Source organism: Pan paniscus, chromosome 20, assembly GCF_029289425.2.
Source record: "Pan paniscus chromosome 20, NHGRI_mPanPan1-v2.0_pri, whole genome shotgun sequence".
Taxonomy (NCBI): Eukaryota; Metazoa; Chordata; class Mammalia; order Primates; family Hominidae; genus Pan; species Pan paniscus.
Window position 1 is genome coordinate 41,081,554 of NC_073269.2, and position 27,215 is coordinate 41,108,768.

The window sequence follows — 27,215 nt, forward strand, 5'->3', positions numbered from 1 at the left end:
TTATTTCTTGATTTAGTCTTGATTTATTATTTAGTTATGCTAAACAAGGTGTGGATTATTGACGCCTCCCCTTTTTAGACCATATAGGATAACTTCCCAACGTTGCCATGGCATTTGTAAATTGTCATAGCGCTGGTGGGGGTGTAGCAGTGAGGACAATCACAGGTCACTTTCATGGCCATCTTGGTTTTGGTGGGTTTTCCCGACTTCTTTACTGCAGTCTGTTTTATCAGAAAGGTCTTTAGGACCTGTATCTTGTGCCGACCTCCTCTCTCATCCTCTGACTTAGAATGCCTTAATTTACCGGGAATGCGGGCCAGCAGGTCTCAGCCTTACTTTACCCAGGTCCTATTTAAGATGGAGTTGCTCTGGTTCAGACGCCTCTGACAGCCATTCTGAGTTCTGTCTGCATTGTTGCTTTGTTGGAGGAGTGGAGGGGCTGGGGAGATTGTGATTCACTCAACAGCCATTCACTAGTTTCCCTTGTATGCCAGGGGTCAGTGAGCCTCAGTTTCTCCTCCTGCTCCCAGCAACCTTGCCACTCACCCCAAAGAGCTAGGAAGATATTTAAAAAGAATAGTAACAGTCACAAGGTTGCTTTCAGTTCCTGCCAGGGTCTCAGTCTTCAGAAAAGCTGAATATGAAAAGTACTTCCATGTCATTGTGGTGCCGCTCAGAATCAGACATATTTGACCCATCTTACAGAATTAGTGCAACTACATCAGGAACCCAAGCCAAGTTTTGCATTCCTATTTAGCATTTATATCTACATAGTCCTTTTCAAATATAGAAAAGCTTTCTGGATGTTACTTGGAACAGATAGCTCCATATGTGGTTATAAGTTGGCATTCTCCCAGCTGGGTTGAAGGAGAAATGTACAGCTACTCTGCCACAACAGTTATTTCATACATAAAATCACAGCCATGATTAGCAATGATGGTGAAGGCTATTCATTTTATATTCAGAAATAATTATTGTGAACATTCAGATAGCAGCGTAAGTAGGGAGATGGACTTTAGTTTCTACATAAAAAGTAACACTGTTTCAATCCTGCAGTTATGAAGCGAGGAGCTGTTTTGGCTCTTGCCGCATGACAAACCACCCAAAGCTAGTGGGTACAGTAAATGCTCATGGATTCTGCGGCTCAGAAAGTTGGACAGGGAACAGCAGGCACAGCTTGTCTCTGCTCCCTGATGACCAGGTCCTTAGCTAGAAAGCCTAAAGGAACAGGGACTGGAATAGGGAGGCTTCTTTTGTTTGTTTGTTTTGAAACAGGGTCCCACTCTGTCACCCAGGCTGGAGTGCAGTGGTGTGATCATGGCTCACTAAAACTTCTACCACCTGGGCTCAATCGATCCTCCCAACTTAGCCTCCCAAGTAACTGGGACTACGGGTGTGTGCCACCATACCCAACTAATTTTTTTTTTTTTTTTTTGTAGAGATGGGACTGGTTGCCCAGGCTGGTCTTGAACTCCTGGGCTCAAGTGACCCTCCTGCCTCGGTATCCCAAAAGGAGGCTCTTTACTCACAAGTCTAGTATCCGGGCTGGGATCACTCAAAAGCTGGGCTCAGCTGGTACTCTGGACTCATTGTCTGTCTGGCTAACTTGGGCTTCCTTCCAATATGGCTACCCAAGGACATTTGAACATCTCACATGGTGGCTCATGGCTCCAGAGTGAGCATTCCAGCAGACACTGGCCTTTACACCCCAGCCTCATTTCTGCTCCACTCTGTCAGCTGAAGCAATCACAAACCTGTCCAGACCCTAGAGGAGGAGATGGAGACCCCACCCTTTGGTGGTGGAAGGCAGGTCAAAAAATTTGGGGCCACATCTTAAAACTGCCCTAGGAGCTTATGGACTATCGGAGCAAATTAACAGCTGACAAAGCAGAGAAATCATCCCTCAGTAAGGTGTTCAACCTGAAATATTTCCCTGCTAAAATTGTGGATAATAAAATTATGACAGTAATAACTGTTTAGAACACTTTCACGTTTGTTCTTACATTACAGAAGTTCATTCTAAGAAGGTGATAGTCAGCTTTGGGCAAATCTTTAATTTAATACTTCACTAATTAGCATTTGGCCACAATGCCTGTTTCACTTCTAAATAATAATAATAATTTATATTAATAAACATATCCATGCATTTTTTTGAGCACTTCCTATGTGACAGGTACTGTACTGAGAGTTTTATACATGTTACTTCAGTATTTCCCCAAATTCAGACGTTTGAAAGTGTCTGTCTTAATTTTTGCTATTCATTCATTCAAATAATATTTATTAAGCACCTGTTATGTGCCAGACACTGTTCTAGGAATTGGAGAAATATAGGGGACAGGACAAACCAACTTTATGGAGCTTAGGGGCAAACAAATACCGCTGGTACTACTTGTATTGTTTTATTCAAATTATCTCTTTTCCTTTTGTGTGTGTGTGTGTCTTTTTTTTTTAAGCTTAGCCTTGACTTTATTTATGTATTATTTTTATTGATTTATTTATTTTGAGACCGGGTTATGAGACTGGCTAATTTTTGTATTTTTGATAGTGATGGGGTCTCGCTATGCTGCCCAGGCTGGTCTCAGACTCCTGGGCTCAAGCGATCCACCTGCCTTGGCCTCCCAAAGTGCTAGGATTACAGGCATGAGCCACTGTGCCCTGGCAGCCTTGACTTTAACAATAATGTTTATGAAACTGTGGGTTTGAGGCCGGGTGCAGTGGCTCATACCTGCAATCCCAGCACTTTGGGAGGCCGAGGTGGGTGGATCACGAGGTCAGGAGATCGAGACCATCCTGGCTAACACGGTGAAACCCCGTCTCTGCTAAAAATACAAAAAAATTAGCCAGGCATGGTGGTGGGTGCCTGTAGTCCCAGCTACTCAGGAGGCTGAGACAGGAGAATGGCGTGAAGCCGGGAGGTGGAGCTTGCAGTGAGCCGAGTTTGCGCCACTGTACTCCAGCCTGGGCGACAGAGCGAGACTCTGTCTCAAAAAAAAAAAAAAAGAAACTTTGGGTTTGATGTGGCGGTGGCAGATATATGTTTTTCAATATAAATCAAAACAAATGTATTAAATAAACAAATGCTAGTGAAATAATAACAATTCCTTCTTCACTGCCATCCTGTACTCTCCCGGGGTTTCCCGCCAGCAGCCCATGTGCCGCCCTTTGGGAAACACTTGTTTCATCACCATGCAAGCTGGGAAGGAGGGTCTGTGGGGTTTGCTGTCCTACAGAGGGGCTGCATATCCCGTCCAAGGTCCACCTCCAAGGGGCAGGGCTGGCGCTGGGGCCTGGGGCTGGAACAGCTCGGGATATGGCACTGAGCTCTCATTCCCAGCCTCTCTCTGCTGAGCAGGTTCGGACACTTTCTCCCTGGCGGGGTGGTGGGGGGGTCCCTGGACCCCTAGGGAAGTGCATGTGTCCAGATGCTGGGGGTGTTCTGGAGAAAAAGATGGGATGCCTTAACCCAGACACTCCTTGGACTGGTGGTGCAAAAAGGAGCCTTCGAATCAGGACTGGGCCCAGGTGTGGCAGGCCAGGTCTCACTAACGCAGGCCTCCATAACAACTGTTTCAGCACCGACTGAGTGGCTAAGTCAAATATTAAAAGCTGATAGAGCCAGTGCCCTATACAAAAGCTGGAATGTAACAAAAGCCTACCAAGAGTTTTGCTCAGGCCTTTCCTGGGCTTTAAAGCATGACAAGATAAAGAATGAATTCTTAACAGGACCCTTTTAGGATTAAACAAGTTTAATTGGGGGTCTGAAGAAACTACACTTACACACAGGCATATAGCTTAGAAGGTATATAAGCTCTGGAAAACTTTGTAATTTTGAGTTGGTCTGGGGACAATTTCCAGGCTTTCACCCTATAACCAGTTACAGAAATAAAAACTCCCTTTTCGCCGGGTGCGGTGGCTCATGCCTGTAATCCCAGCACTTTGGGAGGCCAAGGTAGGCGGATCACCTGAGGTCAGGAATTCGAGACAAGCCTGACCAACATGGAGAAACCCCGTCTCTACTAATAATACAGAAATTAGCCAGGCATGGTGGTGGGTGCTGGTAATCCCAACTACTTGGGAGGCTGAGGCAGGAGAATTGCTTGAACCCGGGAGGCAGAGGTTGCCGTGAGCCGAGACAGTGCCATTGCACTCCAGCCTGGGCGATAGGGCGAGACTCCGTCTCAAAAAACAAAAACAAAAACAAAAAAAACCTCCCTGTTCTCCCAGTTTATCTGCATCTCATCACTGGGCCATGAGAAATAGCAGCCTAATCCTCAGTTTGGTCCAGGAACACAGGTGACCCTCTGTCCCATGTGGTTTGACCAGGTAAAGGGCTGTCTGGGGTTTGAGGGTCTGGAGTACCCCTTTGGGACACTGCTTTGAAGATGGAGTCCCCAGTGCCTAACTCTGAGCCTCCTCCACCAGGGTGGTCCGTGAATCTCACAGGTGCGCAGTAACGAGCCCCCTTGCCTGTATGCTCCTCCTCCCCCTCTCCCCGTTCACGTCTCCAGGCGAATCTCCCCTTCTGGGTCCAGTAACACTCCTAAATGCCTGACCTTGACTATCCACCATGGCAGCCCCAGCCATGCCCTGCAGATGCCCACGCCTGGGCCCCCGGGGCTGGCCTGCAGCCTATGAGTCTCCCCAGCCACACATCTTGGCCCTGCTTGATGCACACACACTCCGTTCCCAGACACTGTGCGCTCATCTCTAACCTGCTCCAAGAGAACCAGCAGGGCCCCATGGGAAGAGGCTCCCTGCATGTTCAGCTGTCTGTCAGCAGCGGCCCTTCACCAAGCAGTGGCTCAACTTCCCCACTGTGGATCGCTTGACTTGTGCCCAGCCTTGCTAATGGGTGGGGGGTTCCTCCAGATTCTGGCAACCCGGCCCCCTGGCAAAGCCCTGGAAGATTTCCATCCCCTCTTTCCTCCCTTGCCCTGCCCACCAACCCCAGACCTGGCCCAGCCTCAGGCAGACTGGATGGGAACCAGGATCCCTGGGAGACCCCCAGGCCCCCTGGACCCTCGAACAATGGAAGGTGAGCTCCAGCCGCCCCGTCCCCACCCCGGCCCCACCTCTGCCCTGGTATAAGCCCACCTGGCCCGCAGCACCTGCAGCCACCATGGGGATACTGTGGCTTCTGCTGGTGGGTGAGTAGGAGTGGGGACTCTGGAAGGGGGTCGACTGTGGCACGTGGGCCCCAGCCCTTAGCTGACATCCTTCCCCTCAGTCCTACAGAACCAAGTGACTTGGAGCAAGGAGATCAGAGGTGAGAATGGATGTGCTCCCTAACCTGGAGAGAGGACAGGGCCATGTGGACAGGCAGGGAGGGCTCCAGGGGTCTGAGGAGCCATGGCCCCACCCTGGAGTCCCTCAAGGGACCTGGAGCTTTCTCTTGGGGACTGAGGGGACACAGCCCTGCCCTGGGGCTCTGAGGGGAGCCTCAGTGGTCTCGTGTCCCCAGCCTCGCTCCTGTACCCCTACGGGCTGGAGCGTGGGGATCAGGCCCTCCCTGCAGAGGATGATGACTTCTCTGAGGAGCTGTGGCTGCTGGAGCCCTTCCTGCTCTTCGAAGCCACACATGGGACGGCCTATGTGAGTGCCCTGGCCCTGACCGTGCGGTCCCTGGGCTCTCTCTCTTCTCCCCACCCCACTCTTGACTCGGAGCCTGTCTATATCTATAGCTCCTGGCTCCTTCTGGCTTCGTCCTCCGTCTTCCTGGGGCGGGCCCTGTCCCTCTTCTGCCCCCTGCCCTGCCAACACCCCCTGCGGGTCTTGCCCTTCCTCACTTCCCCCAGTTCTGCACCAATGGGCTGGTGTCCTTTGGGGAGGCTGTGGCTCTCTTCACACTGGAGGCGTTTCCCCAGGAGATGGGCCAGGCCTTCGCAGTCCCGTTCTGGGCCGATGGGTCCACACTGAGCAGGGGCCAGATGTGGTACCGGCAGAGCCGCCAGCCAGAGCTGCTGCAGCAGGTGGCCTGAGACCTGGCCTCAGCCTTCCCCCACGCCCCGCCCACCCCTTGCGCCCTGCTGGTGGCCATGTGGGACCAAATTCCATTTTACGGGGCACTTGGTCCCCAGGTGAGGAAGCGGGTGGCAGAGAAGGGCCCAGGCTGAGGCTGTTTGGCCCAACCCCTTGGGAAGAAGGGCTTGGATTCCTGGGTAAGGAGGAGACACCATGGAGGAGAGACGGAGATGGGGGAACGAGGGAGAGATAGAGGGGGCGGGAAGAGAGAGACAGAGAGACGGAAGCATGGAGATGCAGCGAGGTAGAGAAAACGGGTGAGAAAGAAGGAAGACACGAACAGGGAGAGAAATGGCGAGAGAGAGGAGGCAAGACAGCAAGCGAGAGGAGTGAGATGATCAGATGGAGAGACAGAGAATAGGAAAAGGAGAGAGAGACGGAGAGAGAGAGGGGATGAGAGCAGAGCAGAAAAATCGAGACTGGGGGATGTGAAAGGAAGGCTGGCACGGGTGCCAGCGGAGGCAGCTGTGGACATGGTGTGGACAGGGGCCTGGGAGGTGGCGTGGATGGGGGTCTGGGATGTGGCATGGGTAGGGGCCCGGGATGTGGCGTGGATGGGGGCCCAGGAGGTGGCACAGCTGGAAGCAGCCAGCTTAGTGGTGCAGATGGAGCTCGGTTGAGGACTGGGCAGTGAGGAGGGTCCTGGGTGCCCCTGGACCAGCCCACGACACCCTGGCTCCTGGCGCTTGCCCTGCAGGTGAACACCTTCCAGGAGGTGCTGGCCCTGGGCAGCGGCCCCTCCTGGGTGCTGTTTCACTACAAGGACATCCAGTGGACCATGGGGGTGGCCAGCGGTGGGAGCCCCCACCACGGCCTGGGGGGCATTGCCCTCCCCTGGGTCCTTGGGGAGGGTGAGGACGCAGGTGGGCTGACCCTGTTCCAAATGACACCCCCAGGCAGGCTTCAACAGCGGCCGACAGAGGGACTACTTCACCCTTCCTGGCTCCCAGACCTCAGGCATCCTGAATGTGGCAGACACCAGCAATGTGGGCATCCCCAGGCACTAGGCCTTCTGCATCAACAGCTTTGCAGTCCCCAACGGCTGCACCTACAATGGTGAAGGGTGGAGAACCTGCCCCAGACCTGCCTGCTCCCAGGGCCCAGCCACAGAACCCAGGAGCCCAGGCCCCACCCTCTCCTCCTCCAAGACCCAGGAGTCCAGTCAGCCCTCAGTCCATTCCATCCTTAGATCCAGGAATCAGAGGCCGGGCGGGGTGGCTCATGCCTGTAATCCCAGCACTTTGGGAAGCCGAGGCAGGCAGATTACCTGAGGTTGAGGGTTCGAGGCTTGACCAACATGGAGAAACCCCGTCTCCGTTAAAAATACAAAATTGGCCGGGCATGGTGGCACATGCCTATAATCTTAGCTACTTGGGAGACTGAGGCAGGAGAATTGCTTGAACCCAGGAGGCGGAGGTTGCAGTGAGCCAAGATCGCGCCATTGCACTCTAGCCTGGGCAACAAGAGCGAAACTCTGTCTCAAATTAAAAAAAAAAAAAAAATCCAGGAGTCAGAACCCCCAGTCCCCACCTTCCCCAGGACCTGAGGTTCAAGCCTCAGCCCCAGACACCCCCACCGCAGCCCACTCTCTCCACAGCCCAGTTCCTGCCCCTCGGTGCCTCTTTTTGGAACAGCAGTGCCTGCAGCCACCACACTGTGGGCAGGAAGGCCGGGTGTGGTGCTGGCCGGAGGGCTGCCAGGTGGGGCAGCAGTGTATGCCTGCACACCCCTTCCCACACTGCTGGGCCCCTCGTGGCCCCTCCTGCCACCTGGGTCCCCAGGGCCACCCGCACACACTCTCCAGATGGCAGCTGCGGCTCCAGCCCTGCCACTTCGTCCTGGCCCTGCTTCCTGGCATCTGCGTGGAGGTGGAGTTGAGGAGGGGAGGCCCGGTGGCAGAGGCCCTGGTGCGGCTGGTCATCCATGGCTGGGATGTGGTAGTGAGATCGCATGGCCCAATAGAACACATCCTGGTGAGTGGGGCTGGGAGCCGGGCTGGAGGATAGAACCCGGACAGCCGTGGAGTCGCAGACACACTAAGTGCCCACAGCCCCAGAGACTGCCACAGAGACTGGCGGGCAGAGTCAAATGTTAGATGGACAGGCAGGCAGACAGACAGACAAAACGAATAACAGGCAGAGAGACGGACAAGAAGACAGACCAGCTGGCCAATGGACAGGAAGACAGGACGGTTGGACAGATGGACAGGTTGATGGAAAGACAGACAGAGTGACATTGGGGTGACCAGAGCAGCTGGCAAGACAGACGGCAGAAGGGGGCTAGATGGACAGAAGGACACATGGCGAGCAGATGGCGAAGCACTTGGTGGACTCGCTGAGGCTGACGATGGTCGCAGGCAGACAGAGCCTCCCGGGCTCTCATCCTAGCCATGGACCTCACATTGCCCACCGATGCAGCCCTCCGGGGCTTCAGCGCCACCTGTCCCCTTGACCCCACCTTTCTCTGTTACACAACCCAGTTTCTGCCGCCCACCCTCTGGTTTCCTGACTGGTTGACCTCACTGGCCGCCCCATCTGCTGAGCCTACTGAGCCTATGGTGCTTCCCCACTTCTTACCTTCTGGGACATCAGGCTCCCTCTCAAATCCCTGCTTGTCTACACTCATACCTCCTGCGCTCCTTCCTCCAATACCCCACAGGTGAACCACACCTCTCCACTTGCACTCACCCCTGCATGTAGGCAGCAGAGCACACCTGGGCTGGTGTCGTACCTGTGACTGTGAACTTGAAAGGACCTTCCTTCCACCTCCCTGGCACCCTCACTCACCTCCTCTCCCTGGCCACCTGTTCACACCTTCTCCTCTCCCTTTAGACCAAACCTCCTCCCTGGAACTCATTCTCAGCCTATGAGATCGCTTCCTACTTCACTGGTAGCATCAGCTGGAACCTGCCAGGCACTCCCCAACCCTCCACCTACAGTCCAGGCTACCATGATGGAGGGTGGTCTGTGCTCCTTCCTGGCTCGGCCACCTCTGTGACAGTTCCTGCATCTCCCAGCAATGCTTCCTCTCCCTCTCCTCTATATCCGTGCTTCTCAAAGTGCAGCTATTAGGCCAGCAGCATCAGTAGCACCTAGGAATGTGTTTGAAGTGCAAATTCTTGGGTCCCACCCCAGACCACCACTCTGGGTAGGGACATGCAATCTGGATTTTTTTTTTTTTTTGAGATAGGGTCTCCGTCACTCAGGCTGGAATGCAGTGGCATGATTTTGGCTCAGTGCAACTGCCTGCCTTGGCTTCCCAGGATAATGGGATTACAGGGAGTGCAGGCCAGCACTCCCGGCTTGCAGTCTGTTTTTGCTAGCCCTTCCGGGGATTCTGAGGCATGCTGAGCTCCAATGAGCTTCACCATCAATTTGCTATTTTTTTTTTTCCTTTTGAGACAGAGTCTCGCTCTGCTGAAGTGCAGTTGTGCAATCTCGGTTCGCTGCAACCTCCGCCTCCCGGGTTCAAGCGGTTCTCCTGCTTCGGCCTCCCAAGTAGCTGGGATTACAAGTGTGTGCCACCACGCCCGGATAATTTTTGTGTTTTTAGTAGAGATGGGGTTTCACCATGTTGGCCAGGCTGGTCTCAAACTCCTGACTTCAAGTGATCTGCCCACCTTGGCCTCCCAAAGTGTTGGGATTACAGATGTGAGACCCTGCGCCTGGCCAATTTGCCCTTTTCTACCAGATCCTTCTCACTGCATTCCAATAGGCTACAATTTGTGCCATCTTCAAAAACCTTTCTCCTCAATCCTTCCTCCGCCTCTAGCCACTGCCTCATTTCTGAGATACCCTGTACAATAAAAGCACACAGAAGAGTTGTCAGGCTCACTGCCTCCAATGCCTCTCTTCTTTCTTTGAGAGACAGGGTCTCACTCCATAGCCCAGGATGGAATGCAGTAATGTAGTCATGGCTCACTGCAGCCTTGACCTCCAAGGCTCAATTGATCCTCCCACCTCAGCCTCCTGAGTAGCTGGGACCACAGGCGCACATCACCACGGCTGGCTATCAGTTCCTCTCTTTTCATTCTCTCTTTCGGACCCTCTCTAGTCAGGCTTTTTCCGCCTTCAACTTCATGCAGCCAAAACCACTCTCGATGAGGTCCCCCCAGGACAGTAGTCAATCTTCAGGCCACATCCTGATTGACCGCCAGTTATGTCTGACACAGCCCTGTCCCTCCCTTCTCCATGAGACACTCTTCCCAACTTCCAAGACCCCACACTCTCCCGGTTTTCCTCTAGCCATGCGTCCCCATCAGCCCACACGCTAAACACTGGAGTGCCCAGGGCTCAGCCTGCCCTCCTCTCCTCCCCACCTTCACCCATTCCTGGGCACTCACCCAGGCTTTCTGATGGAAACACACCAATCTGCTCCTACTTTTCCTCTTAAGAATTTTACCTGACCAGGTGCGGTGGCTCATGTCTGTAATCCCAGTGCTTTGGGAGGCTGAGGTGGGAGGATCGCTTGAGTCTAGGAGTTCCAGACCAGCCTGGGCAACATAGTGAGAACCCATTTCTACAAAAATTTTAAAATTTGCCAGGTGTGGTGGCCCGTACCTGTAGTCCCAGCTACGTTTCGGAGCCTCATGGCATCTTCTCCTTCTTGCTGACAAGTGCATTTCTATCTGAATGCCTCTCGCTGGAAGCCTGCGCCATCACACTCACCCCATGCCAAGTCCCCGACCCCACAGCAGGGCCACATTCTGCACCTGGGACCGCAGGAGCTGAGCCCCAACTGCCGTGAGCCGTGTGAGTGCAAGGAGGCTGGGCAGCCACCCCACTGCAGCCCCCAGGCGTGTGAGGACGGGGAGGCCTGCCTCCTGCTCACCGGGGCCTGGTACTGTGGGGTCCGGAGAGGTAGCAGCTGGGTGTCAGGTGACCCCCATTACCACACCTTCAACAGCACAGCCCTCACAGCCCAGGGTGCCTGTCACTATGTGCTGAGCCGCACCTGTCAGGCCGGCCTGAGGGCACAAGCTTTCACAGTGTGGGTGGACAATGAGTACCTAAGCCCCACGGCCCTCATGACTGGGGCTCGGCGGATCGAGGTGGACGTGCACGGGGTGAAGGTGATGATGGAGGCTCAGACCCCCGGGAGGGCACAGGTGAGCTTGGGCAGGGGCTGGGATCAGGCCCCAGAAGGGCGGGCTTAGACGCAGGAATCCGGGGAGGACCCATTCACATCCTAGGAAGACTTGAGGGGACACAGCCTCACCCCAAAGGTTCTCAGGGATTCCCAGACCCACCTAGGGGTGTTTGATGTGGACATGGCCCCGAGTGTGTCTCCAGGTTAACAGGACCCAGGCCCACCTGCCCCTACGCCTGGCTGGCGGCCAAGTGCACGTCTATTTCAGCGATTCTGGGGCCATGCTGGAGACTGACGCTGGCCTCTTGGTCTCCTATGACTGAAGCCACCATGTATCCATTATGGTGCCTGAGACCTACGCTGGCACCCTCTGCAGCCTGTGTGGGGACTTCATCAGGGACCCCCATGATGACTTCCATGCCCCTGATGGCTCGCTCCTGCCTGACCCGGAGGCATTTGCACTCAGCTTGAAGGACCTGGATTCCCCAGCCAGTTGCTCCATCGTGGGCACTGCCCCTCTGTGCCCCCACGACCGAGAGGGCTGGTACCAGTCACTGGCTTTCTGTGGGCTGCTGGGTGCCCATGATGGGCCCTTCCAGGCCTGTGATGAGCTGGCCCAGGCCTAAGTCCACATGGAGAGCTGCATCCGCGACCTCTGTGCCACAAAGGGTTCCCGGCAGATCCTGTGCGAGGCTCTGGGGAGCTATGTCCAGCAGTGCCAGCAGCACGGCCTCCTAGTGAGGCCCTGGAGACACCTGGTGGACTGCGGTGAGTGGCATCCTCTCCGTGCCAGCCAGCACGTTCTGCCGGCCAGGTCCAGAAAACCAGTTCCGCCCATTTTGTGGGGTTGCATAATTAATGATCTCAGAGTAGCTACTTCAGGCCTGGCCCAGTGAGGCGCTCGACATCACTGGCCTTGGTTTCATGCTTCCCACCAAATTGGCTCCACATCCAGACAGGCTCACCCTGACCACAGTGGCTCCACACCTTGCAGCCACTCAAGTTTCTCAGCCCAGCAGGAAAGAGAGCTCCGTGGGTCTCAGAAGCTCCAACACGATTTGCACTGCGTCTCTGTGGCTTCAACTGACTCCTTCTTGTACCTCTCACTGTGGCCAGGGGAATGTGAGTCTCCGATTGACTTCTGCCTGACCGCGGGCTCTGCCCTTGGGGAGACTGCCCAGGCAGAAGTTGGGATGAGGTTAGCAGTGGGCAGTAGTACTGGCTGGTGCCCAAAGGACAAATGTCTGCGGCCTCTCACCCTTGTCCTGCTGCCAAGCGATCTTTGTCAAGAGCATTAAGCAGTCTTTCAAACATTTTTGTTGGAGACCCACAATACAAAATATAGTTCATTTCAGGATCTAATTCTATTAGTTTTCTATCTCTTGCTGCTGTAACAAATTGCAACAAACTCAGCAGCTTAAAATAACACTTTTTTTTTTTTTTTTTTTTTTTTTGAGACAGGATCTCGCTCTGTCACCCAGGCTGCAGTGCAGTGGTGCAATCATGGCTCACTGCAGCCTCCAACTCCTGGCTCAAGTGCTCTTTCTGCCTCAGCCTCCTGAGTAGCTGGGACTACAAGCACACACCACCACACCTGGCTATTTTTAAAACTTTTTTTGTAGAGACAGAGTCTTGCTATGTTGCCCAGGCAGTTCTCAAACTCCTAGTGTCAAGCGATCCTCCTGCTCAGCCTCCCAAGGTGCTGGGACTACATGTATGAGCCACTGCACCCAGCTAATTTTTATTTATTTATTTATTTTGAGATGGAGTCTCACTCTGTTGCCCAGGCTGGAATGCAATGGCACGACCTCAGCTCACTGCAACCTCCACCTCCTGGGTTCAAGCAATTCTCCTGCCTCAGCCTCCCGAGTAGCTGAGACTACAGGCACCTGCCACCACAGCTGGCTAATTTTTTGTATTTTCAGTAGAGATGGGGTTTCACCATGTTAGCCAGATGGTCTCGATCTCCTGACCTCATGACCTGCCCACCTTGGCCTCCCAAAGTGCTAGGATTACAGGCATGAGCCACCCCTCCCGGCCCAACTCCAGCTAATTTTTTGAAAATGTTTTGTACAGATGGGGTCTTGCTATGTCAAATTTTTTCTTACAATTCCAACACAGTTCTCGCTGGCCTAAAAATCAACGTGTCTGCAGGAGTGCATTTCTTTCTGGAGGCCCTAGGGGAGAACTGTTTCCTTAATCATTTAAATTGCTGGCCAAATTCAGTTTCTGATGGTTATAGGACTGAGGGCCCTGTCTCTCTGCTGGCTGTAACCTGAGGGTTGGTGTCTACTTCTAGAGGCCACCCACATTCCTTGGCTCATGGCCCCTTCCATCATTTTCAAGGCCACTAACAGCAGGTCAAGTCCCCATCATGCTTCGAAATCCCTTGCCTCTTTCTGATGGACTCTCTGGCCTCTGTCTCCCACTTTTAAGAGCCCACGTGATTACACTGAGCCCAGCCAGATAATCCAGGTTAATCTCCCCCTTCCCAAGGTCTAGAACCTTAATCACATCTGCAAAGTCCATTTTGCCATGTAACGTAACACAGGATACAGCGATTAGGCTGTGGACATCTTTGAGGGGCTGTTCTTCAGCTGACCACACCAATATATGCATACACAGCACACAAAGTGTCACCAAATAGGAAAATGCACTCAATACTTTGCATTACATTCTTTTCTATTCTATTTCATTTTTCAAAGCAGGGAATGCTCCCACTGATCTGTATAGCATTGAGATTGAGAACACAGATCAGATCCCAAAGTCAGGCTGCCTTGGATGCCAGTACCACCACTTTCAGCTGTGGGCTCTTGGTGAAGTCACTTAACCTCTCCATGCCTCAGTTTCCCCTTTAACAAGAGAAAGAATGGTGATAATAACACTTCTCTTGTGGGGTTGTTGTGAGAGCCAAACAAATAAACAGTAGCTGGCAATAGAGTGAATATAGTGAATGTTCTACAAGTATTAGCTGTCATTATGAAATTGATTTTTTTTTTTTTGGGATGGAGCCTCACTCTGTCACCCAGACTAGAGCACAGTGGTGTAATCTCGGCTCACTGCAAAATTCACCTCCAGAGTTTAAGCAATTCTCATGCCTCAGACTCCCAAGTGTCTGGGAGTACAGGAGCATGCCACCATGCCCAGCTAATTTCTGTATTTTCAATAGAGATGGGATTTTGCCATGTTGGCCAGGCTGGTCTTGAACTCCTGACCTCAAGTGATCCACCTGCCTCTGCCTTCCAAAGTGCTGGTGAGCCACCGTGCCCAGCCTGAAATTGATTTTTAACCTGTGTTAACATCACTCTGTCCGGAAATCAAAACCACAGGGCTCTGCTGTTGGCAGGCCTTGTCCCAGAGACTGGGTCAGCCTGTCCTGGGGAGGGCCTGGGATCAGCCCGGCCCACACCCTCTCCAGTCCAGCAGGCAGCTGAGATGGGTCCTGAGCCATCTTTTTATCCCTTTGGTGTGAATGGGACAACGCGACCATTTCACAGATGAAGAGCAGACACAGAGCCGCACAGCTGGGGAGTGGCAGGGAGGGGTCTCCCTGGGCCTGATCTTGCCCTGGGTGATGCAGGGGCCAGGGCAGGACTGAGAAGTGCCGGGTCTCTGACCTCGTAGGGCCCACACGCTGCCAGGGTGGCCGAGTCTGTGGTGGGGCAGCCACGGCAGAGTGATCAGGGCTCAGATGAGGGAAGCGTAGGGCCACATGGGAGCACAGAGGAGGGGCTGGCCCAGCCTGGAAAGTCAGGCCAAGTTTCCCAGAGGAAGGGCCACGAGAGCTGAGGCTTGAATGACAGGTCAAAGCCAATAGGTAAGCAAGGAGAAGCCAAATGTTCTAGGGAGAAGGAACAAGGTTTTCAGAAGCCCAGAGACTGTGTAAATTTGAGCCAGAGATGGGGGAGCCTGGAGAGAGACATGGTCCTGGGCTGTGTCTGTGGGGCCTTGAATGGCAGGCAAGAAGTGAGGACTTTATCCCGAAGGACTGGGCCTCTAACTTCCAGGACCTGGAGGTGCAACTCCTTTTCTCTGCCCCTAGTTCCTCACTCCTCTCAGAGCAGGAAGCAAGTTCAGCATCTTGCAAACAAAACCTCTCTTTGTCCAAAGGAAACAGCCCATTGCAAGCTCTGAAGGCCAACATAAGGGACTGGTGGTGGGTGCTCTGGCCTCTGGCCTGCCTGGCCCACCCCTCCTCCCAAAGCCAGAGACAAGCCCCGGGGGCATCACACACTTTGACTAAGGTTAACTGAACACCTACTAAGCGCTAGGCAGCATTCTAGAAGCTGCAGACACAGCAGTGACTCAAACAGACAAAACCTTGCCCTCATGGAGGTGACATTCCAGTGGAGAAGACAGAAAGAGTGCCAGTAAGTAGGTGATTAAACAGTAAGTCAGGCGGGGCAGGGCTGGGGAGTGCTGGAGAAGGGGCATGCAGTATTAAACTGGGGGGTTAGGGTTCCCTGGGGTGCAGAGAGGTGCCCTGGGAGTGGGGACTGAAGGTGGTGGAAAAGGGAGCCGAGCTGGCTGGGGGAGCGGGGAGGCGGGGGGACATTCCAGGCAGCAGGAATCCAGGAAACCCATCCAGGAAGGGTGCAGGTGTCTCCTCCAGCCCCCAGACTCTGGGTGCTCAAATCAAGATGAACTTTGAGCTGGAATATCTCCCACGTCCCACCCAGGACATTTCTCCTTTTCTGACTTTCTTTATTAATCCTGAGACTGGGGGACACCCCCACTCCGCCAGCGCATGCGCGTGCGCGCGCGCACACACACACACACACACACACACAAAAAACCCTCCCCAGCAATCTCTCCTCCAGTATGTTTTTCCCCTGATCTGTGAAACCCCCAAAGACAAGGGTTAGGGATGGGGTCTCTCTTGGTCACCAGCGTGTCACCAGAACCTACCATAAGGCATTTAAAAGCATAGGTTAGGGCTGGGCACAGTGGCTCACACCTGTAATTCCAGTACTTTGGGAGGCCGAGGTGGGTGGATCACTTGAGGTCAGGAGTTCAAGACCAGCCTGACCAACATGGTGAAACCTTGTCTCTACTGAAAATACAAAAAAAAAAAAAAAAAAAAAAAATTAGCTGGGTGTGGTGGTGTGCACTGGCTGAGGCGGGAGGATCGCTTGAACCCAGGTGGAGGTGGAGGCTGCAGTCAGCCAAGATGGTGCCACTGCACTTCAGCCTGGGTGACAGAGCAAGACTCTGTCTCAAAAACAGCAAGACTCTGTCTCAAAAACATAAAAAAAATGAAAAAGCATAGGTCAGATCTCATCAGATTCCTGATTAAAAGCATCCCTGGGTCCCCCTTACCTCTGGGATGAAAGCTGACCTCCAAGCCTCCTCCTAAGAGGCCCCCACAGCGGCCTCTCTCGGCTCACCCTGCCTCCTCCTATACTGGCTTTGTCTAGCTCACTCCACACCGAGGGTCCAGCCACACTGGCCTCTCTGCTGTCCCTGGACCACGCCAAATACCTTCCCACCCCTGGGTCTTTGCATCTGCTGTCCCCCTGGCCTGGAATGCTCTTTCCCAGATGTACACACAGCTGGCTCCTTCCATCATTCAGGCCTCGGCTCCAATGTCACCTCTGCAGAGAGGCCTCCCTAGCCACTGTCCTCAAATCAGCCCATGGGGCTCGGCCACTCTGCGCTACCTAAAGCTGGGTAACACAGATCTAACCCAGTTTCTCAATCCGAAATTATCTTTTATTTATTGCTAGTTTGTCGCCCATTTCCCCCCTCTAGAATAGGTCAGCATACTTTTATGATAAAAGGCCAGATAATAAATATTTTAGGCTTTCAGGGCCACACTCTGCCACAACTACTCAAAGCTTCTGTTGTACCATAAGAACAGTCATAGACAATACACGAACCGGCGAGCTGGCTTTCATGAAGACATTATTTATAGACACCGGAATTTGAATTTTACATGATTTTCACACCTCACAAAATTTCCTCTTTTGGTTTCTTTTTTTCTAACCACTTAAACATGTAAAGACTATTTAGATTGTAGGCTGTGCCAAAACAGGTGGAGGGCCAGATTTGGGCCCAAGGGTGAAGCTTGTCAATGTCTGCCCTAGAACATCTGTTTCATGAGGTCAGGGATCTCGGTCTTGGTCATTGCTGTGTCCCCAGGCCCTGGGATGTTCCCGGCATGTAGTGGATGCCGAAGTTGAACAAATATGTGCTATAGAAAAGGCTTCGACACATTCATTAATTCTTCCAACAAATATCCATTGAGGTTTGCCGTGAGCTGGGCTCTGGGGAGATAGCAGGGAACATAATTTGAACGTGGGGCAGTGAGTTGACATCCTTGGATTGAATGACTTGTGTTCCTCCAGAGCTGACCTGGCCCCCTGACAGCCACTACGAGCTGTGTGGCTTCTCCTGTCCCAGCTCCTGCACCGAGCCTGCCCTGCCCGACAGCTGTCTGACACCATGCCAGGATGGCTGCCAGTGTGACCCAGGATTTGTGCTCAGTGGCACAGACTGCTTGACCCCCATCCAGTGCGGCTGCTCCATGGGGGGCAGGTACCACCTGGCCGGGGAGGCATTCTGGGCTGGGGAGCACTGTGAGCAATTCTGCCACTGCGAGGCTTCCACCCATGCTGTGTGCTGCTCCCCCTCCTCCTGTGGGCCAGGGCAGAGATGTGGGACCCTAAGGGGCATCTTTGGGTGCCACCCGTTCTCCCCTGGCACCTGCCAAGCAGCCGGGCACTCACACATCATCACCTTTGATGGGAAAACTGTTGAGTTCTCAGGTACCTGTGTGTCCGTCTTTGCCGAATCCTGTGGCTCTTCCGGCTCACTGCCATTCTTCAGGATACAGCCGTGAAAGAACAGATCCAGCAGCCCCCTCACGCTCATCTTGGAGGTGTCTGTCCAGGTTAACGGGACCCAGGTCCACCTGCGGAGGGACAGCCCAGGCATGGCTCAGATAAGCACCAGCTTTGGGACGTGTCGTTTCTAGGAACCCCAACCCTTCACCCAAACCCATAGGCCCAAGGGAAAAACTTATTCTGTCTCCATTATTTCTACATTTTACCTCTATTTTCTGATTATATGCCCATTTTTGACTATATCCATCAGATGCATTCAGCTAATATAACAGAAACACTCTCAGACCAGCTTAAGAAAAAAAAGAATTACTGATTTACACAATTGAAAAAAAAAATCTACAGGTGTATGGATTCAGGCATAGCTGGACCCAGGTGCTTGAACAATATGTCTCAAATCTGTCTCCATTTCTGGGTTCTCCTTTCCTTCATTTTCAGACATGCACCATCCCATCCCACCTTGTAGGGACAAGGACAGCTGCCAGGTTAGCAAATGTCACTGGAGGAAAAGCGTCCCTCACTGGCCCAGCTTGAGTCATGTGACCACCCCTGAATCCCTGGTGGACTAGCTGATTGGCTGGGCCTGGGTCATGTGCTGGAAGTTAGGATAGGATTGACTTTCTGTGAACCACATGGATTGATTTTGGAGAGGTGAGTTCTCAGGGAAATCCAGAGAAAGGAGAAATGAATGCAGAACAGGATAAAACAAGAGATGGTCACTATTATAGTTATGTCTTTGTTCCTTCATCTAAAAATGTTTTACATGTATTGGTACGGTGGCTTACGTCTGTAATCCTAACACTTTGGGAGGCCAAGGCAGGTGGATCCCTTGAGCCCAAGAGTTCAAGACCAGCCTGTCTCAAGCAGGCAATATAGCGAGACCCCGTATCTAAAAAAGAATTAGGTGGGTGTGTTGGCACACGCTTATAGTCCCAGCTTATAGTCCCAGCTACTTAAGAGGCTGAGGTGGGAAGATCGCATGAACGCAGGAGTTCGTGGCTGCAGTATGCCATGATTGTGCCACTGCATCCACCCTGGGCGACAGAGTGAGACCCTATATCAAAAAAATACCAACATTTTTCACGTATTTGAACACCTACTATGTGCCAAGCAACACTGACCCAACTGTGGTCCTATGCTCCCGAGCCTTCCTTTGATTCTGCCTGCTCCTTAGGTGAATGGTGAGACAACAGCCCTCCCCGTAAGCCTGAATGGGGGCAGCCTTGCCGTCCACTGGAATGGCCTCTTCTCCCTGCTGCAGTCAGACTTTGGCCTCTGGCTCAGCACAGATCTCACCTACAGCCTCACCCTCACCCTGCCCCACCTCTACAAGGGTCACACCTGTGGGCTCTGCGGCAACTTCAACGGTGACCCCAGTGAGGACGCTAAGGCTGACATTACCTTGGAGAAGCAGAGCAAGGCTTGTAGGGACAACTGTGGGGCTGCCTGTCCAGTCTCAGTCTGCAATGACCAGGGGCAGATTGTGTCAGCCAGGAGGAAGTGCTGGCTCCTGCAGGACCCCCAGGGACCCTTCAGCCACTGCCACTGGGAGATCAACCCAGACCCATATGTTTCCAGCTGTGTCGATGATTTGTGTCTTGCTGGGGGTGATGACCACATCCTCTGACTGGCCCTGCAGACATATGCCGCCATCTGCCAGGGCGCCAACATCACCATCAGGCACTGGAGGAATTCTTCCTTCTGTGGTGAGTCATGGTCGAGCAGGGCAGGAATTCATCCGCATGCTCTGTATGGCCACACACAGACTGACATCCTTCTGTACTCCTGGGCTGCCTGAGTGCCCCAACCACTTCCCATATTCCCAATTCCAGCACAGGAAGGCCTTCCAGGTTCTCCTTCTAGCCTCCAGCTGGACGCATGTGGATTGGTAGGGGGCCTGTATGCTACCGACTGTTATGTTTTTTTTGTTTTTTGTTTTTTGTTTTTTTTGAGACAGAGTCTCACTCTGTCACCCACGCTGGAGTGCAGTGACTTGTTCTTAGCTCACTGCAATCTCCTCCTCCCGGGTTCAAACTATTCTTCTGCCTCAGCCTCCCGAGTAGCTGGGATTACAGGTGCCTGCCATCATGCCCAGCTGATTTGTTGTATTTTTAGTAGAGATGGGGTTTCACCATGTTGGCCAGGCTGGTCTCAAACTCCTGACCTCAGGTGATCCGCCCACCTCGGCCTCCCAAAGTGCTGGGATTACAGGCATGAGCCATGGCACCCAGCCCGCTATGTATTTTGAATACCACCCTGGGTTGACTGGATCCCTGGCTCCCGGTCAAGGGGATGTCCTTTTCCACCCTCAGAATGCCTGACCTGAGATGCCACAATAACAATCCCAACAACTGCTAATACTTATTGAACATCTACAATGTCCCAGGCATGGGGCCGAAGGCTCTGTGTACCTCTTGCCACCACTGTCTCAGAAACACCCTGCAAGTGAGAGGCAATGACTGTTATTATTCCCTCTTTACATTTGGGAAAACAGAGGCTCACAGAGGTAAAGCCATTTGTCCACAGCTAATCACAACAGACAGAGTTGAGACTTGAACTAAGACTTTCTTTCTCCAGAGACAAAAGAAGTTTTATTACTAGCCATATCGTCTAATTCTTTCTTTCTTATTTAACTATTATGGAAAATTTGAACATAAAAGTAGAGAGAATAGCCTATTGAATGCCCCTGTACCCAGAAGGCAGCCTCAACAACAGCCAAGTTGTGGCCGACCTGTGTCCACCTCCACCCCTCCCTTATTGATTTATTTTGTGTAAAGCAAATCCCAGACAACGTGTAAACCTGTAAATACTCCACATTATTTTTTTAATAGATAAGGACTTTTAAAAAGAAAAAAACCTGCTGTGGCCGGGCGGGGTGGCTCACGCTCACACCTGTAATCCCAGCACTTTGGGAGGTCGAGGCAGGCGGATCACCTGAGGTAGGGAGTTTGAGACCAGCCTGACCAACATGGAGAAACCCCATCTCTACTAAAAATACAAAATTAGCCGGGTGTGGTGCTGCATGCCTGTAATCCCAGCTACTCGGGAGGCTGAGGCAGGAGGATCACTTGAACCTGGGAGGCGGAAGTTGCGGTGAGCTAAGATTGCGCCATTGCACTCCAGCCTGGGCAACAAGAGCGAAACTCCGTCTCAAAAAACAAAGACAAAACAAACAAACAAAAAAACCTGCTTGATTTGCTCACACCTAACAAAATAAGCAGTAATTCCCAGATATCATGAAAAGCCTAGTCCATGTTCAGATTTTTCTGATCGCTCCTAAAACATCCGGCTTTCCTCCCTTGCACCAAAGCTTTGCTGGCCCCTAATGCTTGCCCATTAAGGGTTCCTAGCTGGTTCCAACATTAGGGGCGCAATCGGGGCAGGTCATGTTCTACGGGGTGGGGGTGGAAGGTGCCGCTTTCTTGCTCAACCAACAGGCAACAAAAGCCTGTCCGATACCATCCTGGGGATCAGGACACCCCTAAAACCAGGTTCTAACCCACCTATGTTAGATCCAGATGTGAATCTCTGACACCTGGGCCGTAGGGAACCCTCAAAGGGTTTGGAATAGGCAAGGCGGGGAGCGGGGTGGGGTGGGGGGGAGGTAAGACAGTGTTCATGGAGTGAGAAAGGTGGGCCACCTAGGGGCTATTTCTGGAATAACAATAGGTCGCATTTATCCAAGGTTCCCAGGGTGCCAGGCGCTGTCCCAACCACTTAATTTATTTTAACTTGCTTAACCCTCAAAGTCAGTTTGAGGTCAGTACTGTTTTCGGAGAGATGGGTACGGAGTCCTGGAGAGGTTAAGCACCACGACAGAGCCGAGATTTTAAGCACTCGGTCAGGGAGTTGGGCAAATGTGGCCTGCAGATCACGTTTCCTTACCCGCGCTTTTTCTCCTCCCTGCATAGCCGCCACGTGTCCTAAGCACAGCAGCTACCAGCAACGCTTGGACCCGCGCCGGGTGCAGCTCTGCGTCCCCGCGGCCGCCCTGCCTGCTCCGAGGGCTGCGCCAGCGATAACGCGCACCTGTGGGCAGGGGCCAGGTGCCGGCACCCGAAGGAGTGCGGCTCGGCGCACGGCGGCCCCTCCTACCAGGTGAGCTGGGGGCAGGGTCTTGCTGTTGTGAGGGGGTCGGCCCATCATGGGGGTCAGGGAGCCCCCAAAACATGCCAGGGATGGGCGCCCAATCCGGGACACCTATATTCAATTGTGCGGATCATTGTGGGTTCACAATGTGTTGACCTGCTTTATTATTGATGATTCCAATACTGCTGCTAGTTACTAAGGTCATTCCCTGTGTGCTAAGTGCTTAATAATATTATTATTGGCTGGGTGCGGTGGCTCACGCCTGTAATCTGAGCGCTTTGGGAGGCCGAGGCCGGCGGATCACCTGAGGTCAGGAGTTTGAGACCAGCCTGGCCAACATGGCGAAACCCCATTCTACTAAAAATACAAAAATTAGCTGGATGTTGTGGTCCACGCCTGTAATCTCAGCTACTTGGGAGGCTGAGGCAGGAGAATCGCTTGAGCCCAGAAGGAGGAAGCTGCAGTGAGCCGAGATGGCGCCACTGTACTCCAGCCTGGGCAACAGAGCGAGACTCTGTCTCAAAAAATATATGTATTATTATTATTACTGTCAGCACTATTGACTTTTTAAAATATTAGCCATCATTTATTGAGTGCATGGCCCCCACTACACACTTTGGCAATGTAATAGTAGTAATAATAACAATAATCAAAACAGTTCATTTTATTTATCATTAATAGGTATTAGACTCTGTCCTAAATGTTTTAGCATTGTGGTCAGTGCTATTTTTTATTTATTTATTTATTTTTATTTATTTTTATTTTATTTATTTATTTATTTTTTTGACACAGGGTCTTGCTCTGTTGCTGGGGCTAGAGTGCAGGGGCGCCATCTTAGCTCACTGCAACTTCAAATTCCCTGGCTCAAATGATACTCCCCCTCAGTCACCTACCTGAGTAGCTGGGACTTCAGTTGTGTGCCACCATGTCTGGCTAATTTTTAAATTTTTTGTAGAGATGAGGTCTGACCGTATTGCCCAGGCTGGTCTCAAACTCCTGGACTCAAGGGCTCCTTCTGCCTCAGCCTCACAAAGTACTAGGATTACAGGCATCAGCCACCACACCCAAACCGTTTGTATTATTTTGATGGCCAACATTTGAGTAGTGATCACACATCAGGTCCCGTACTGCTAATAATAATAATTAAAATGTGGCCAGGCGCGGTGGCTCATGCCTATAATCCCAGAACTTTGGGAGGCTGAGGCGAGTGGATCACCTGAGGTCAGGAGTTCTAGACCAGCCTGGCCAACATGGTAAAACCCAGTCTCTACTAAAAATACAAAAATTGGCTGGGCGTGGTGGTGTAGCAGGACGAGCTGCAGACAAAACCCCTCAGACACTGAGTTAAAGAAGGAAGGGCTTTATTTGGCCAGGAGCATCGGCAAGACTCACGTCTCAAAAAACTGAGCTCTCCGAGTGAGCAATTCCTGTCCCTTTTAAGGGCTCGCAATTCTAAGAGGGTCCATGTGAGAGGGTCGTGATCTATTGAACAAGCAGTGGGTATGTGACTGGGGGCTGCATGCACCAGTAAGAACAGAACAGAACAGGACAGGGATTTTCACAGTGCTTTTCTATACAGTGTCTGTAATCTATAGATAACATAACTGATTTGGTCAGGGGTGGATCTTTAACCACCAGGCCCAGGGTGTGGCGCCGGGCTATCTGCCTGTGGATTTCATTTCTGCCTTTTGGCTTTTACTTCTTTCTTTGGAGGCAGAAATTGGGCATAAGACAATATGAGGGGTGGTCTCCTCCCTTAGTGGCAGGCACCTATAATCCCAGCTACTCGGGGGCTGAGACAGGATAATCGCTTGAACCCGGGAGGCAGAGGTTGCAGTGAGCCTAGATTGTACCATCGCGCTCCAGCCTGGGGGACAAGAGTGAGACTTCGTCTCAAAAGAAAAAAAAAGTTTTAAATGTATTGGGGGCTGGGCACAGTGGCTCACACCTGTAATCCCAACACTGTGGGAGGCCAAGGTGGGCGGATCACTTGAGGTCAGGAGTTGGAGACTAGCCTAGCCAACATGTCAAAACCCTGTCTCTACTGAAAAATACAAAAATAAGCCGGGCATGGTGGCACATGCCTGTAGTCCCAGCTACTTGGGAGGCTGAGGCACAAGAATTGCTTGAACCCGGGAGGCAGAGGTTGCAGTGAGCTGAGATAACACCACTGCACTCCAGCCTGGGTGACAGAGCAAGACTCCATCTCAAAAAAATAATTAAATGAATAAGATAAAATATATTGGGTATTTACTTTGTGTTCATGCCTGGGCTAAGCATTTTATGAATAGTAATAATAATAATAATAATGGCTAATATATTAAGAGTTTGGACATTTACAATGTGTCTTGTGTAAGCATATTAAAATAATGGTGATATTAACAATAATAATGGCTGGTATGTACCAGGCATCTGCTGTATTGCTGTGCTAACCACTTAATGATATATAATGATAACCATCGTGAACATATTTTGGTCATTTGCTGCGTGTGTAATCCTGTCATCAGGATAAAAGGTAATATTTTCTGAGTGCTTATTATGCCTTGAGCACTGGGCCAGCATGTTATTAATCACGGTATCAGATATATGTCAAGAACTTGGTTACTGTAGGCCAGCTGGGTGGTGAGAGCCTCATGCGTATGACCGCACTGACCTTCAAACAGCCCTTTGATTGCCCCCAATGTGCAGAGGGGGAAACTGAGGCTACAGGATGCACAGAGATCTCAAGGGACAGAGCTAGGTCTGGACTCCAGGTCTCTCTGACCCCAAAACTGTGCTGCTAATCACTAGGCTGTGCTTTCCACTGAGAGAAAGCAGGTGTCACAAGTTTGCTGCCCTCTGGGTAAGGCAGTAGCCTGTCATGACGGTCAGACCCCCAGCTGTTGAGTCTGGGCATGGCATTCCTGCCCATCCCATGCTGAGCCAGCCCCTGAGCCTCTGCTCTTCTGGGTCAGCTGCCAGGCCAGCCTTGGGCCTCCACCAGGCCCTGTTTGGGTCCACCTGGGCTGGGCTGGGCAGGGCATGCTGATCTGGCCTCCCTCCCCAGGTTGGGGACCTGGTCTGGCTGAACCGATGCACCCGCCGCTGCAGCTGTGACAGAACGGGGCATTTCCGCTGCAGCCCGTGTGCTGCCCCACTGGGAAGATCTGTGGTCTGCAGGGTGGCCAGCTGGGCTGCCAGAGCCCCCTGGGCACCTGCGTGGCCACTGGAGATCCTCATTACTTCACCTTCGCTGGGGTCATAGCCCACTTCCAGGGCACCTGCACCTACCACCTGGCCTATGCCATCCATCCATTCATCCATCTATCATCCATCCACTCATCCATCCATCCATCCATCCATCCATCCATCCATCCACCCACTCATCCATCCTTCCATCCATCCACTCATCCATTCTTCCGTCCATTCATCCATTCATCCATCCATTCATCCATCCATCCGTCCATCCATCCATCCATCCATCCATCTATCCATCCATCTATCCACTCATCCATCCTTCCATCCATCCATTCACAAAATTTTTCTGAGTATCTACTTTGTAGCAGGCCCTGCTCTAGGCTCTGGAGACACAGCAAAGAACAAAAGAGACAGGTCTCTTCTCTCCTAGAGTGCACATTATAATAGTGAGAGACAAACAGTAAAAAATAAATACATAATATTTCAGATGGTGATAAGTCCTAGAAAAATAAAACTAGAAAGGAGAATCAGGAGTGCTTGTGAGTATGGGGTGGGAGTTATAATTTTTAAACAGGGTGAGCAGGAAAAGCCTCATTGAGGAGGTGACTTTGGAGCAGAGACTTGCTGGAGGGAAGGAGAAGCCTTATGAGCAATGAGGGAAGAGCCCTCCAGGCACAGGGAAACTTAGGTGCAAAGTCCAGACGCAGAAATGCCCTTAGCCTTATTAAGAAAGAACAGGGTAATTCCAGCAGTTTAGGAGGCCAAAGTGGATCACTTGAGGCCAGAAGTTCAAGGCCAGCCTGGGCAACATAGGTGAGACCCCCATCGCTACTAAAAATTAAAAATTAAAAAATTAGCCGGGCATGGTGGCACGTGCCTGTAGTCCCACCTACTCGGGAGGCTGACTTGGGAGGATCACTTGAGCCCAGGAGTTGGAGGCTGCAGTGAGCCATGGTAGTACCACTGCACTTCAGCCTGGGGGACAGAGTGAGGCTCTGTCTCTAAAATAAAATAAAATAAAATTTTAAAAAAGAAAGAAAGAAGCTGGGCACAGTGGCTCACGCCTGTAATCCAAACACTTTGGGAGTCTGAGGCAGGCAGATCATGAGGTCAAGAGATTGAATCCTGGTCAACATGGTGAAACCCTGTCTCTACTAAAAATACAAAAATTAGATGGGGGTGGTGGCACATGCCTGTAGTCCCAGCTACTCGGGAGGCTGAGACAGGAAAATCGCTTGAACCCAGGAGGTGGAGGTTGCAGTGAGCTGAGATCGCACCACTGCACTCCAGCCTGGGTGATGGAGCAAGACAAGGAAGGAAGGAAGGAAGGAAGGGAGGGAGGGAAAGAAGAAAGAAAGAAAAAAAGAAAGAAAGAAAGAGAGAGAGGAAGGAAGGAGAAAGAAAGAAGAAAGGAAAGGAAAGGAAGAAGGAAGAAGGAAGGAAGGAAAAGAAAAGAAAAGGAAAAGAAAGAAAGAGAAAGAAAGAGAGAGAACAGGGAGGCCAGTGGCCAGGTGGCTGGAGTGGAGTAAACCTGGGGAGAGTAAGGGGTGAGGTCGGAGCGTTAATGGGGACAGATCCTGTAGGGCCTTGTGGGTCACTGTAAGGACTTTGGCTTTCACTCAGAATGGGTTGAGAGTTCCAGGGATTTCAGGGAGGGCTCTGAGCCCAGGAGGCCCCTGATCTGACTCAGGTGTCAGCAGATCCCTCTGGCTTCATGCAGGGGACAGATGGCTGAGGACCTGGGAGGAGCAGGTAGACTGGAGAGGAGGCTGACACGATTGTTCAGGCAGAACGTGGCAGTGGCTGGAATCAGGAAGAGGGCAGTAGAGGGAGTGAGACATGGTTAGATTCTGGAAATATTTTGAAAGGATCAGCTGTGGGATGAGAGAGAGGGCAGGTTCCAACATGATTTGGTTTTTGGCCTCCGCGTCCTGGACAAGCTGCCACTGCCTGAGATGGAGAAGGTAGGAGAGGAAGCTTGGGGTAAGATTAGGAGTT

At 52.1% G+C, this 27,215-nt stretch overlaps 1 protein-coding gene and 1 pseudogene across 2 annotated transcripts in view; one reads left to right on the plus strand and one right to left on the minus strand.

The window, feature by feature from the left end:
- Positions 1-585: 585 nt before the first annotated feature.
- Positions 586-27,215, minus strand: part of LOC129394787 (cyclin-dependent kinase 12-like) — a 36,512-nt pseudogene continuing 9,882 nt past the window's right edge.
- FXYD3 (FXYD domain containing ion transport regulator 3) overlaps positions 21,759-27,215 on the plus strand; it is a 32,625-nt gene continuing 27,168 nt past the window's right edge. The window contains exon 1 of one of the 2 annotated variants that reach the window (XM_008969220.5): positions 21,759-22,049. The gene's annotated coding sequence lies outside the window, so the exon portion shown is untranslated. The remainder of the gene's footprint in view (positions 22,050-27,215) is intronic. The other variant, XM_055104108.2, reaches the window with a different exon arrangement.